Source organism: Neofelis nebulosa, chromosome 10 (assembly GCF_028018385.1).
Source record: "Neofelis nebulosa isolate mNeoNeb1 chromosome 10, mNeoNeb1.pri, whole genome shotgun sequence".
Classification (NCBI taxonomy): Eukaryota; Metazoa; Chordata; class Mammalia; order Carnivora; family Felidae; genus Neofelis; species Neofelis nebulosa.
The window spans coordinates 1,198,318-1,211,198 of NC_080791.1; the positions used below are offsets into that span (position 1 = coordinate 1,198,318).

Genomic DNA, 12,881 nt, shown 5'->3' on the forward strand with positions numbered 1-12,881 from the left:
TTGGCAAACATGGAAAGCAAGGGCCATAAACTCCTGATTACAGGAGATTTATTGAAGGTTCCTGTTTGTATCTAGTTCATGTTAGGCACTGCCAGGCTGTAGCAAACCATGGACAGTAGAAATGAGTGATGCAATTAGGTTGGGGGGAGAAGGACAAAGTGTCGAAAACACCAGTCTAGTCGGCATTTCAAGCATCCCGAATGTGGATTGGAATCGACACAAATGCTCAGTAATCAGCCAGATAAGATTGTCGGGTGAGAAGAACCAATGGGAATTCTTGTCCAGGTGACAACACTCAGACGATGGAAAGCTGTCTTTTTTCTTTAGCTCTTTCAAAGCTCACTTTACGAGTTGCTGGATTATTATCATCCCTGGTGACACGGGGGGGTAGACGAGGCTGAGACCGTCTGAGACTGCACCGCCCCTAACTGGCAAAATCAAGGATCTGACTCTAAGGTCTGGTTTTCTTCACTCTTTTGACAGTGGATTATCAAAGAAGAAAACTACATCCGTTCATTCAAAGAAATGTTAACGAATGTCCACTACGTATCAGACGTTTGTTTAGGCACTGAGCAGTGGTACATGTAGGATTCAACCCACTTTTTATTTAGAAATGGTGATCCCTACGTGACTTCCTCACCGTCCTGAAAAAGAGAGTGTGACTGGAATCAATTTTGAGAATAAAGAGGAAAAAAAAAAAGAACAGTAAAAGCAAGTATAGCCTATATATCAGAAAATTTTGTCTATGTAAGGCTATTTTCTAAGTGGAATTGAATGACAGATATATAAATTGTTTGGTGCTGAAGGACGGTTTCTAGGAGCAGTTTACAACATACTGCTGGTTTACAAATTTTTTGTGACATTAAATTTTTACAAACTTATTTTCGTCTCATTTACTGATGTATAATTTTCATACAGTAACATGTGTATTTTGGTGAATTTTGGGAAATGGACACAAAGCAGAACCACAACGAGGACGTAAACCGCGTGTGCGGCAATATCAGCCAGACGGCAGCGGGGGCACCCCCACACTCGCCCTCCCCAACCCACAGACACAGATCCAACACCACCTCCCGGGCCAGGTCTGTTCGTGAGAAATCCGGAAGGCAGCTGAGTGGCTCCTGGATCCCAATGAGGGCAAAATTGGCAGGTACTCCCCAGAGGACCCCCCTCCCCGGATTGGCACGGCGGGTAAGCAGAAAAGTGCCAGCTCCCAGCGCCTCCCTTGGGAGAAAAAGACTAGACACTGTTCAGGGGGCCGCCAAGGAGCTGGTCTTTGTCTGGCTCCACTCCAAGCACTGGCAGGAAGGGGCACAGGTGTGGGGGCCCCTGAGAAGGAAGGGTGCGGTTGGGACGCTCATCACTCCGCCCGCCTCTGGCTCAGTGCCCTCACATCGCAGTACTGGTGCACAAAAGACATACTGATAACTGATGTCCCCCAAAGCAAACGCGACACCTGGGCAGCAGAAGCCGTCCTGAGCCACAAGCGGGTTCGGAGGGAACTCGTATCTGAAGTCAGGCAGACTTTGCTGAATGAGTCTGTCTGCTGACTCCAGACACTCTTCCTTGCCTGTCTCCGGTGGACTGAGTCCGGTCCTCTCCGAGCCCAGATCCTTCCCCCACAAGACGTGAATGGCAGCAATGTGTGCACCTGCGACCTAGGGAAACACGGTTTGCACTCCTGGCTGGAGAGCAAGAACAAATATAAGCGTCTCATCCGAATCACTGGCTTCAACCCCACCTGAGCCGGAACACGAACCCTAGAATCTGAGAACACGAGCACTCGCCCGTCCTCGTCCCTGACTTTGGCCTCAGAACCTCCAGGTTTGTGCTAGAGTGTGGGCATCTAAAACACAGCGGTTGGCCCCAGGGAATAACCAGAGTTGAGAATCCCATGTTGAAATTCTCGGATCTGAGAACTTGAATTCTCTAGTGACAGGAGACCCAAGCTTCATCTCTTCTCAGCTGTTTCTGCCTCTTTTCCCAAGATAAGGCAAAGACTTGGGGACAGGTAGCCCGTGGAGAGGCAGGTGACATCCACATCCACACTCCGTGGAAGTGGCTGCAGGGAGCCGGGAACCACGACCCTGGAGGGTCCTGGGGGGCCCATGACCCGATCCCGCTGCCCCCATGGAGGTGGGGGGCAGTCAGGAGCCAGTGACAAGCACGAAGAAAGACCGAGGTCAACTTACTGGCTTACTCTTACGCACGGCACAGGACTCACAGTGATACGAGCCCCACGGCTTTACGAAGGATGGTTAGGTCTTTGTGACCAAACTGCTGGGCTGAAAACTGGGCAGACGAGTTTGTGGGCAGCATAATGAGCGGATTATAGAAGCTCTAACTCACATTATGTATGAATTCTACAAAAATAGTCACTACAAGTGCCCCAAACTATTGTGTCAAAAGGAATTAATCTGTTGTCTATATATAGACATGGCTTTTATCCCCCGTCTTAATTTTATGGTGACCATTGGAGAGGAAGTGAAGCCATTCCCAGACACATGAGCCATTGCTGATAACAGAGTGAATTTACAGTGAAAAAGCTGACCACATCTTCCTAAATAATCTGAAACACTCTACAGCGGGTACTGAAGTTTGAAGAGTTCTTATTTTTCCTTCCTCTTTTGCAGAAGACTCCGAATGATCTAATTTAGACTCTTACACCTTTGCTTAGCTGGCATGGTTTAGGTGGGGATGAGAATAACTGCATACATGACTTAAAGCAAGTGAGACTTCAGCGGGCGAAGGGAGGCCGCAGGTACGGGCTGGGTGCTCTGAATGCCCAGCTCACAGCCCCTGTGCAGCCAGCGCCCAGCATGGTTTTCTCAGCCAAGGCCGCCATGCTGCTGTGGACAACTGACTTGCCCTTGTGGCCACAGAGGTGCCACGACGCTCGCGGGCTGGCAGATGGTCTGGAGACACAGGCACTGGAGGTCTGCCCCAGCGGGGCTCCAGACGCGGGGTGCCCGGCCAACCGGCAGGATCCCCTTGGAGGGACCTTAGACGTGAGCAGCTCAGGCGGGAGTGGAATCTACAGAAGCACATGTCCAAAGGCGAGTGACTCCCTGAACAGCAGGTGACACGGAGTAATGATGCCCAGTGGCCTCCAAGGAGCCAACTAGCACAGAGTCCTGGGCTATGAAGTGAAATCCTGAGGGGGGAGCACCAGGGAGGATCCAGTAGACGCCCACCTACTCCTCGTCTAAACATTTAGAGGTTATAAATCCGCTCTGATCCCCACCCGACAGCCCGTGGCAGAGGTGGGCTCACGGGCCGTGGCCCCACAGGTGCCAGCGGTCTGTTGGCACGAATGCGGCACACGTCTGCTGGGGCAGGATGGAAGCTGGGCTCTGGCCAGGACCCTGGGAGCCGCGGGCCCTGTCCAGACCTGCGATGGGGGCTCATGTGGCCGAGCACTTCGGGCCCCACCCCCCCAGTGCCTCACTTTCCTGACTCAAGATTTCCAGACTATGTGACACCAACAGAGGAGCAAAGGAGAGAAGGTATCTGGGGGCCATCTGCAGAGATGCACGCGTCAGAGACGAGGGGTCTCGCCACCACACTCACACACACAGCCACACCCCAGCCGTGCCTCTCCCAACGCGGGGGCCGCGTCCATGTGAGCGTTCCTCTTCAAGATGCGGCTCACTCAGGGGGTAAGAGACTTTCGAAACACCTTCTAGGGATCTCATGTAGAAAGAAAGCTTCTCTATTTCAGTGTTTCCATATTCAAGACTCCCGACAGCATGGGGCCCAGTTTGGGGCCCAGACGGTGGCACTGGCTGTGTGCCCGTCTCCTCCAGCCCACAGCAACCTCCCCATGAACTAACTCCCTCTCTGGGGTACCCCAGGTTTTCCTGCACCCAGCACTCGGAGGGACCTAAGGACAGGGCACCGGATCATGAGAAGTGACACAAATCAGTTTACCTCTTTCCTGTTCAATTTGTGCACATGTGTGCACACGTGTGTGTGTGAGCATATACACGGCTCTCACCTCCCTGCCATAATCCAAGTTTACGATCTTAGCCGAGAATACAGAATAGAAAACAGGCAATTATATGGGAATGCAAGCTGGCGCGGCCACTCTGGAAAACAGTATGGAGGTTCCTCAAACATCTTAAAACAGAACTACCTACGCCCCAGCAATTGCACTACTAGGCATTTATCCAAGGGATACAGGTCTGCTGTTTCAAAGGGACACATGCACCCCCATGTTTATAGCAGCACTATCGACAATAGCCAAAGTACAGAAAGAGCCCAAATGTCCATCGATGGATGACTGGATAAAGAAGGTGTGGTATATAAACAATGGAGTATTACCCAGCAATCAAAAAGAATGAAATCTTGCCATTTGCAACTACGTGGATGGAACTGGAGGGTGTTATGCTCAGTGAAATTAGTCAGAGAAAGACAAATATCATATGACTTCACTCATATGAGGACTTTGAGACACAGAACAGAAGAACATAAGGGAAGGGAAACAAAAATAATATAAAAACAGGGAGGGGGACAAAGCCTAAGAGACTCATAAATATGGAGAACAGAGGCTTACTGGAGTGGGTGTGGGAGGGGGGATGGGCTAAATGGGGAAGGGGCATTAAGGAATCTACTCCTGAAATCATGGTTGCACTATATGCTAACTAATTTGGATGTAAATTTAAAAAATTAAATTTAAAAAAATGCAAAAAAACCCATCAGAAAACAGGCAATTATAATGAAAAAGGGAGTCACACCCTTAGCCCAGACCTAAGGTCAGGCGAGGCTTCCCAGATTAAGTGACATTGAAAGTGAGATCCGGGGGCACCTGGGGGGCTCAGTCGGTTGAGTGTCCGACTTCGGCTCAGGTCATGATCTCATGGTTCATGGGTTCCAGCCCCGCGTCAGGCTCTGTGCTGACACCTCGGAGCCTGGAACCTGCTTCGGATTCTGTGTCTCCCTCTCTCTCTGCCCCTCCCCTGCTCATGCTTGCTCACTTGCTCTCTTTCTCTCAGAAATAAACATTTAAAAACTTTTAACAAAAAAAAGAATAAAGTGAGATCTGAAGGTTGAAGAGGGAGTTAGCTGGGACAGAAAGAATGGCAAGTAGGGGACATGTGTGGAGTCTTCAGGAAACTCAAGCAAGAATCAGAGAAGCATGGAGGGCGCTGGGAAGGGGGAGGGACGTTAGGGGATGGAGCGCACGGAGCCAGAGACGGCGGCAGGTGCACGGGGTCAGACCCCGTTTGTAAGCCACACGGGCGAGTGTGCGTCTAGTCCCGACAGCTGACTTGAACCATCGGTGGGTTTTAAGCAAAGGAGTGACACATCATTCAAGAAGGAGGAAGTGCCCGGACCCTCCCCTCTCCTCCCTGAACAAAAGCTATGACTAGTGCCTGACTTTGGCCTCTGGTGTTTGCACTCCTGACTAACTTGGAGCTGATTTGAAATTTTGCTTTTCTGTGAATTATTAATAAAAGAAAGCAATGGATAGGCCCTCATTTTAAAGTAGAAGGAAGCAATAGTTTCACCTCTTTAGATCATGTTCTAAGTAGAATTAACTGAGCAAAACTATGTCTGAGAAAACAAAAGGTTTTAAAATTCCGTTTTATGGGGGGGGGGTTTCCCAGTGTGTTCTGAATAATCTATATAAACTTGGAAAACCTTCTCCGTTTTTCTGAAAGGTTCTTTCAACCTAGAAGGTACTTCCGTCTCATTCACACCCAGCCCTGACATTCACGTGACGAGCACAAAGGAACAGATTCTACCGACTTGTGGCCGATTGGGACCCTTCCGGCATACGTGTGCACATGTGAGGTCTACCTTCAGGACTCTAAGCATGTCCTGACATCGGAGATTACGATGTCATCGGAGGAAAGAAGGGCAGAGGAAGGAAGCCCGGCCAGGAAAGCACCCTCCGGGCAGGAAGCCCCATCTCACACCGCAGGAGTTGTTGCCTCTTGCTGTGAGGCCCATGGGCGTCCACCGGACGCGAGCTCCTGGGGTGTCACCTACAATCTGTATTCCCGGTAAGGACCCCATGTAAGACACACGCTGCCTTTCGAAAGCCACTAGCAAGTGTTACAGGAAACAAAAAGGAAGGAGTGAAGATTTCATTTTCCCATGGTTAAAGCGGAGCGCGGGGTCAGGTCGGGACGAGAGAGGGATGAGTCAGACTGTGGAGGAACCCACAGTCTTCCATGGAACCTCTCCCTTCCCTCGGATCGTCCCCTGTTTTAGATGTGGGTCAACCTGTCACGAAGGAAACCCTGATCAAGGAAATTTTCTACTTTTTAAAAAAAAAATTTTTTTTGTACATTTAGTTGAGAGACATAGAGAGACAGAGCACAAGTTGGGGAGGGGCACAGAGAGAAGGAGACACAGAATCCGAAGCAGGCTCCAAGCACAGAGCCCGATGCGGGGCTCGAACTCACAAACCGTGAGATCGTGATCTGAGCCGAAGTTGGACGGTTAAGTGACTGAGCCACCCAGGCGCCCCGGGAAATTTTCTACTTTTGATGTCTGTGGCCCTGCTCCTGGGCTCCCACGGAAGCCCTACGTTAACATTTGACATTTTCCAATTTTTTACGTTAACATTTAACATTTACCAAGGTCAAAATGATTCCGTGAAACCTCACAGCACGGGCTCTGTTTTTGCCCCGAGCACACATTGCAGATCTGCTTTTTTATTATTTAAAAAATATTATTATTATTATTAGTTAAAAAAAATAAATAACCAAAAAGCAGCATTCTAAACACAAAGGTGAGAAAAACCAAAACCTCCCTGGCTCCCCTAAGATGACACTTGAACATACTTGCACGTATTGAAAACGTAACATAAAGTGTGTAACTTTCTGGAATGTCCCTCGTGAGGATGGTTTGTAAGTCTTTATGTAAGAGCCATACATAACCCTGTGCCAAATGTCCCCTCCCGGGAGCCTCTCCTCTTTGTGAAAACCGTGTAACCCTGGCACCTGTCCCTACCGTGGCTCGAATAACGCTCTGTTCCATTCTCTGTGACATTTTTAGAAGGTTTGTCCCCCGCGGGGATGCAGCCAGGAGCGAGACCACGGCTGTTAGTTGTGAAGGCCAGAGCACAGGGCAGGGTCGCCTGGATTCCCAAACGACCTGGATTCTGTCCGTTTCCGACTGGTTCTACCCGGATGCCTCTGGCCCCTCCCCAGGCCCGCCTTCTAGGAACAAGAGTGACACGCGAGGTGTCCCTGAGGTGGGCATGTCCAGCCCGGCAGTGTCACCCCCCGGGAAGGAGTCACAGTCTCGTGGCGAGAGGCAGGTTCCGAGTCCCTCCAGCCCAGCCAGGTGGCGTCGAGGCTGGGACCGGGACTCTACCACCTTCGACCCGCAAAGGGACACACAGCCCCCGAGGGCCTTATCTTCATGTGAACCCCAGATCCGTCTAAAGCGTGTTGCTGTTACTTAACATTTCCGTCTGTTCTATGTCCGAGAGTCAAAATAACCCAGTCTTCTCTGTGCACGGAGACTTGCTGTCTACAGAAGGGCCCCACGCACAGCCCAGGTGTTTTTCACAACCTGGGACGTCCCTTAGTCCACAGACATGGGGTCCACCGGACCAGCCACCGAGGGGATTCACCTGAGGGTCATTTTGCTTTTCAGACTTCCTTTCCGCGACCGTTTGCTTCCTTGCCGCCGTCGGTAGCCTGTCCTCCCTCACATCTTGGCCAGCGCACCTATAACCTGTGTCAGCTGCGGTTTTCTCCAGGGTAAGGGGGCTTAGTAACACAACTACCGCCAAAGTCAGACGACACGCGGGACGTAGGACGGACCCTCGGCTGGTTCGCAGCTTGCTGTGTGCTAAGTGTTCTCCAGAAACAGGAATCTTGTGAAGGTCGAAAGGTCAAACAGACTTGGTGAATGGACCCTGCCCTGGGGGGGGGGGGTGCGTGCTACCCGTCTCCGTGGGGCAGACGCGAAGACACCCCTGCCAGCAGTCGCGGGCAGAGGACGGCGCTCCGGTTCGATGTTCTGTGTTTGCCTGCAAACATCCTTCCCCTTCCAGAAGCAAAACGCAGCCTTCCTTCGTACAGAGCACCTCTGCTCCCTGCTCCCCGGGATCACCCAGCTGTGGAACTGAGCGTCAGTTCGGGCCCGGGGTGGCGGAGGGGTTCAGGCCAGGAGAACTGGACTCTTCCTGGCCTGTGACTCCCTGGTGGGGCAACGGAGGCTGGAAGCAGTGGGTGGAATCGTCCCTTTGCCGCCCGACAAACGCCGGCCCCCTCCCTCCTGCGTCTCTCAGGACTGTGTGGGCCTTGCCGAGGTGGCGCTGGGTGGGAGGGTCCCTCTTACCAACGCCCCGCCCTCCACACGTGCCTTAGGGGGCCTCCCGGATGGTGCCCAGAGTGGTGGGGGAATCACCCTCCATCCCTCCCAGGTAAGACTGCTGCCCTAACAGGCAAAGTGCGTTTTCTCAGGGCTCACAGCTGATCAGCAGGACGGTGGCCCAGGTTCCCTAACGCACAACCCACTGGTGGACCGTTAGGGCGCACGGCCCTGCACGGGTGCTGGGGCTGTGATGTGACAGACCAGGTGGGCAAGGGACAGGGTGGCCCGTCCGGGACCCGCCCGCAGTGCGAAGAACCAGGGGACTGGGCTCCACGGAGCAACGGCAGGTGCAAGGACCCTGAGGCAGACACGAGCATGCTTTGTGCCAAGAGCAGAAGGGCAGAGGACAAATGAGGGATAAATACTACGAGGTGCGTGGGGTACGAGGAGCAGACTGGAGGGTCAGGCACCGTCCTGCTGCGTGAAGGCCGGTGTGCCAGCAAGACTGCTGAATGCCCCGGCGCGCTCCTCCAGGAGTGCTGGCCCCTGGAACAAGAGGGGTGTCCCGGAGGGTCGCCAGACAGGGGTACACAGGCGGTCCTGGAAGGACTGGGTTTGAACGGCACGGGTCCACTTCTACGCTTTTCTTTCTGTAAGTGCTGACGGCAGAAGCCACAAGGCCTTAGTTCCCAACCGCGCCCCCTCCCCACTCCGTCCGCACAAGACCTTACCAGTCCGAGAGCGCGGGGGTCCTGTGCGCTGACCCTTCGCACCGGGGAGGAGGGGCCTGGGCTGCAGGGGCCGGTTCCCAGGGGAGCTCAGGCCTGGAGACGCTGGGGCACAGGGCAGCACAGGGAGGCCGGGTCCTCCCTGACTGGGTGTCTCCGGGGCTGCCGCCGCCAGGCGACCACTACACCTGTGGACTGGCCGTGTGGGCGCCTCTGCTCATGCGCAGTGTCTGGCCCAGCCCCGCCCAGCCCGGCTGTACCGCCTTCCAGTAAATACACCCGCGGGACTGTAAACGTATTTTCCTTCTTTAGGGTTGTCTTAACCACGTTTCCTCTTCTCTAGCGGACTTCGTTAGGAGCATACAGTATATAGTACATATAACATACAAAATGCGTTATCGTTAATTGACTGCAATGCGTTGCTACGGTCAATTGACTGCACCGTGTTGTTATTGTTAATTGACTGCATTGCGTGATTGTTAACTGACTGCATATGTGATCTATCCTAAGGCTTCCGAGCAACGGTAGGGTATCAGTAGTTAAGTTTTGGGGAGGGGGAGTCAAAAGTGAGATGCAGATTTTGATTAGGGTACCCCTAACCCCCACATTGTCCAAGACCCTCCTGGTCATTCCGAATCTCCTGGATGATATTACACCCTCCTGGAAGGGGACCTTGATGGTAAAACGCGTGCTCCGGGCTGGTAGGTCAGGTATGTGGACTGCCACAAGAGACGCAGCATGGAGCACGAGTGTCTGGGTTATTCGTGAGGCATTTGCTTTAAAGCATATCTCTGTAATAAAATTGGCTTATGCTGTACATTGGTTTTCTTTTTTACCAAATTAGTCACTTTTAACACTACAAATGAGGTACAAGCTTCAGCCTGTTCCAGGGCTGTATCATCTCGGTCCAGTTTGTCTTGGCTCAGCCATCATGCAGTAACAAAACTTGCCCTAATTCATTGTTACCACAAAATGCCCACTCGAGAGTCAGCGGGCTTTCCAGAAATAGGTTTTGCAGGACTGGAGACAGAAAGGGCAGAATATTTCTCACTGTGGGCAATACACCAGGTGCTCTTCTGTAAAGTAAATGAGCCCTAAATGCAGTGGGTGGGCTCGCTGTGTTTCTCTTGCTTCCAATCGGTCAGGGTCTGATTCCTGAGGAAAACTTGGGTTAACTGTGGGAGGAAGAAGCTAACTCATCAGAGTGAGATAGTGTAACATTAACTTCCCGGGATGAACGCTGACCTCCCCTGTGCATGGAGCCAAGCGCTTAGCTTGCGGAGGATGTAGGATGTACGCACCCCTCCTGTGGCCCACTCTGTGGTCTAGACGCTCCTAGCACCTCCCCTGCAAAGTGCACACACACAACACGCCCCCGACAACACTCTCCACTTCTGTGCCGTTGAATCTGTCCCACTTTGGGCAGATGCATTTCCCAGGTGTCATTTGGGCACAGCTGTCTCCAGCAGGATAAAGAGCTGCAAAGAACAGAGGCCTTCTAGTCTCCAGGACCCTCATGCCCTCCACCCCTAGGACCCCCTGGGTCCTGGGAGCGAGCCCCTCCTCCAGGCCACTGAGCCTATATATACACACAACATATACGAAGGTCTTTCCGAGTTTGAGCCAGGAGCCTGGGAGGCTTTGCAGTCAGTCTGATTCTCGCACAAGTAGAATGACTGCCGGATTCGACTAGCCCTGGCCTGAAATTGATGTTGTCCAGTCCTCAACTCACCATCGTCCTTAGGATGGTGTCCATGGGGACCAGCAGCCATGAGGACCAGCACCCATGGGGACCAGTGACCATGGGGACCAGCAGCCATGGGACCACCGCCCATGGGGACCACCACCCATGGAGACCACCACCCATGGGGACCAGCAGACATGGGGACCAGTGACCATGGGGACCAGCAGCCATGGGGACCACCGCCCATGGGGACCACCACCCATGGAGACCACCACCCATGGGGACCAGCAGACATGGGGACCAGTGACCATGGGGACCAGCAGCCATGGGGACCACCACCCATAGGGATCACCACCCATGGGGACCAACACCCATGGGGACCAGCACCCATGGGGATCAGCAGACATGGAGACCAGTGACCATGGGGACCAGCAGCCATGGGGACCACCGCCCATGGAGACCACCACCCATGGGGACCAGCAGACATGGGGACCAGTGACCATGGCGACCAGCAGCCATGGGGACCACCGCCCATGGAGACCACCACCCATGGGGACCACCGCCCATGGGGACCACCACCCATGGGGACCAGCAGACATGGGGACCAGTGACCATGGGGACCAGCAGCCATGGGGACCACCGCCCATGGGGACCACTGCCCTTGGGGACCACCACCCATATGGACCACCACCCATGGGGACCAGCAGACATGGGGACCAGCAGATATGGGGACACCACCCATGGGGACCAGCAGACATGGGGACCAGTAGCCATGGGACCAGCAGCCATGGGGACCACCACCCATAGGGATCACCACCCATGGAGACAACCACCCATGGGGACCACCACCCATGGGGACCAGCAGCCATGGGGACCACCACCCATGGGGACCGGCAGCCATGGGGACCAGCAGCCATGGGGACCACCGCCCATGGGAAGACACATTGAAGTTGCTGTCCTCTGCTGCAGATAAGGACTGAAACTGCTCAGTGCCACATAAAACCATAAGCACCTGTGTCTAGTCTGAATTTGGTGACTGCCTGGACATTACATGACAGCTCCAGGGCCCCAGGGAGCAGCTGGGTAAAGACTCACTGGCCCAATCAATTCCAGGGACACATTACTTTCCACCCTCCTCACCCCTTGAGCACCAACTGTGTTCCCTGTGGTCAGGGGCTTTATTCACCTACTGTGCATGGCTGTCCAAACCCTCTTTTTAAAAAAAACCTATATTTTGTGACTCCAACCTGCACATCAATTCACATGATTGACTATGTTTCTGTCACTTTTTACTTGAACTCCTTGCTTGGGTGGCTTGGCTCAGTTTTACATCCAAACCTAATTGCAGCTCCTGTCTGAGAAATATACCAACAGCCTCAGTAAAGCAGAAGTCGGCTATGTACACAGAGTTACCGCAGAAGAGGAACGACGTTGAGTTTTACTCTAAGAAATGTGGGTGACAGGTAGTCTGGAGGGCATCTAGCGAGGGCCTTGCCGAGCGTGACTCAACTCTGATTACTGTGATTTCGTGTTCACTAACAGGCATTCAGCGGGTGTAAAACCCAGGCTCCTGCTGGGTGTGTTTCTGCCCCTGGCACCAAAGCCTTAGCTCTTCTTCAGCACGTAAAGACTCATCTGTGATTGTACCGCCAAGGGAAACACCTTCTTCTTTCTCTTCCCAGGGAGGTGGGATTAAGGAATCGAAGGCTGGAGATGGGCACAGAGATGGGCCAGCACATCTCCCCGGCAGCGCTAGACAGGCTCCCCGTGCCGTAACTGAGGGCGAGGCCGTGTGAATGTGCAGTTTATGGAATGACTACATCTACTCCACATGGTTTTATGACAATGGGATTAGACTCCGGATTTGGTGTTTTGGGCTATGGCATGAATGCTCAGTTGATTGAGTTCCCGGTGCGCGAATAAAGACAGGCACGTGGTTGGAAAACGTGACCGCCTTGTGCTTCTGCGGACGGGTCACGGGGCATGGCTGAGCTGTGTGGGTGCAGGAAGATACGGGTTTAGTAAAGGACCAGATGCTAACAGCCCCCGTGTGTGCCCGTCCTGAGGGCTCAACAGGGTTTGAGTCTCAGGTGGGCCATACCCCAGAGTCAGCGTCTCCGTCACCCCATCGAGTCCTTACCCCACCTTGGGAGAAATCCTTCATGGCCGGCTCATCTCTGTGCAGTTAG

At 53.2% G+C, this 12,881-nt stretch overlaps 1 protein-coding gene across 1 annotated transcript in view; it reads right to left on the reverse strand.

Moving 5' to 3' along the window:
• Positions 1-9,108, reverse strand: part of MMP12 (matrix metallopeptidase 12) — a 50,185-nt gene extending 41,077 nt beyond the window's left edge. Inside the window, exon 1 of the mRNA XM_058686530.1 lies at positions 9,012-9,108. The gene's annotated coding sequence lies outside the window, so the exon portion shown is untranslated. The remainder of the gene's footprint in view (positions 1-9,011) is intronic.
• Between the last annotated feature and the right edge of the window lie 3,773 nt (positions 9,109-12,881).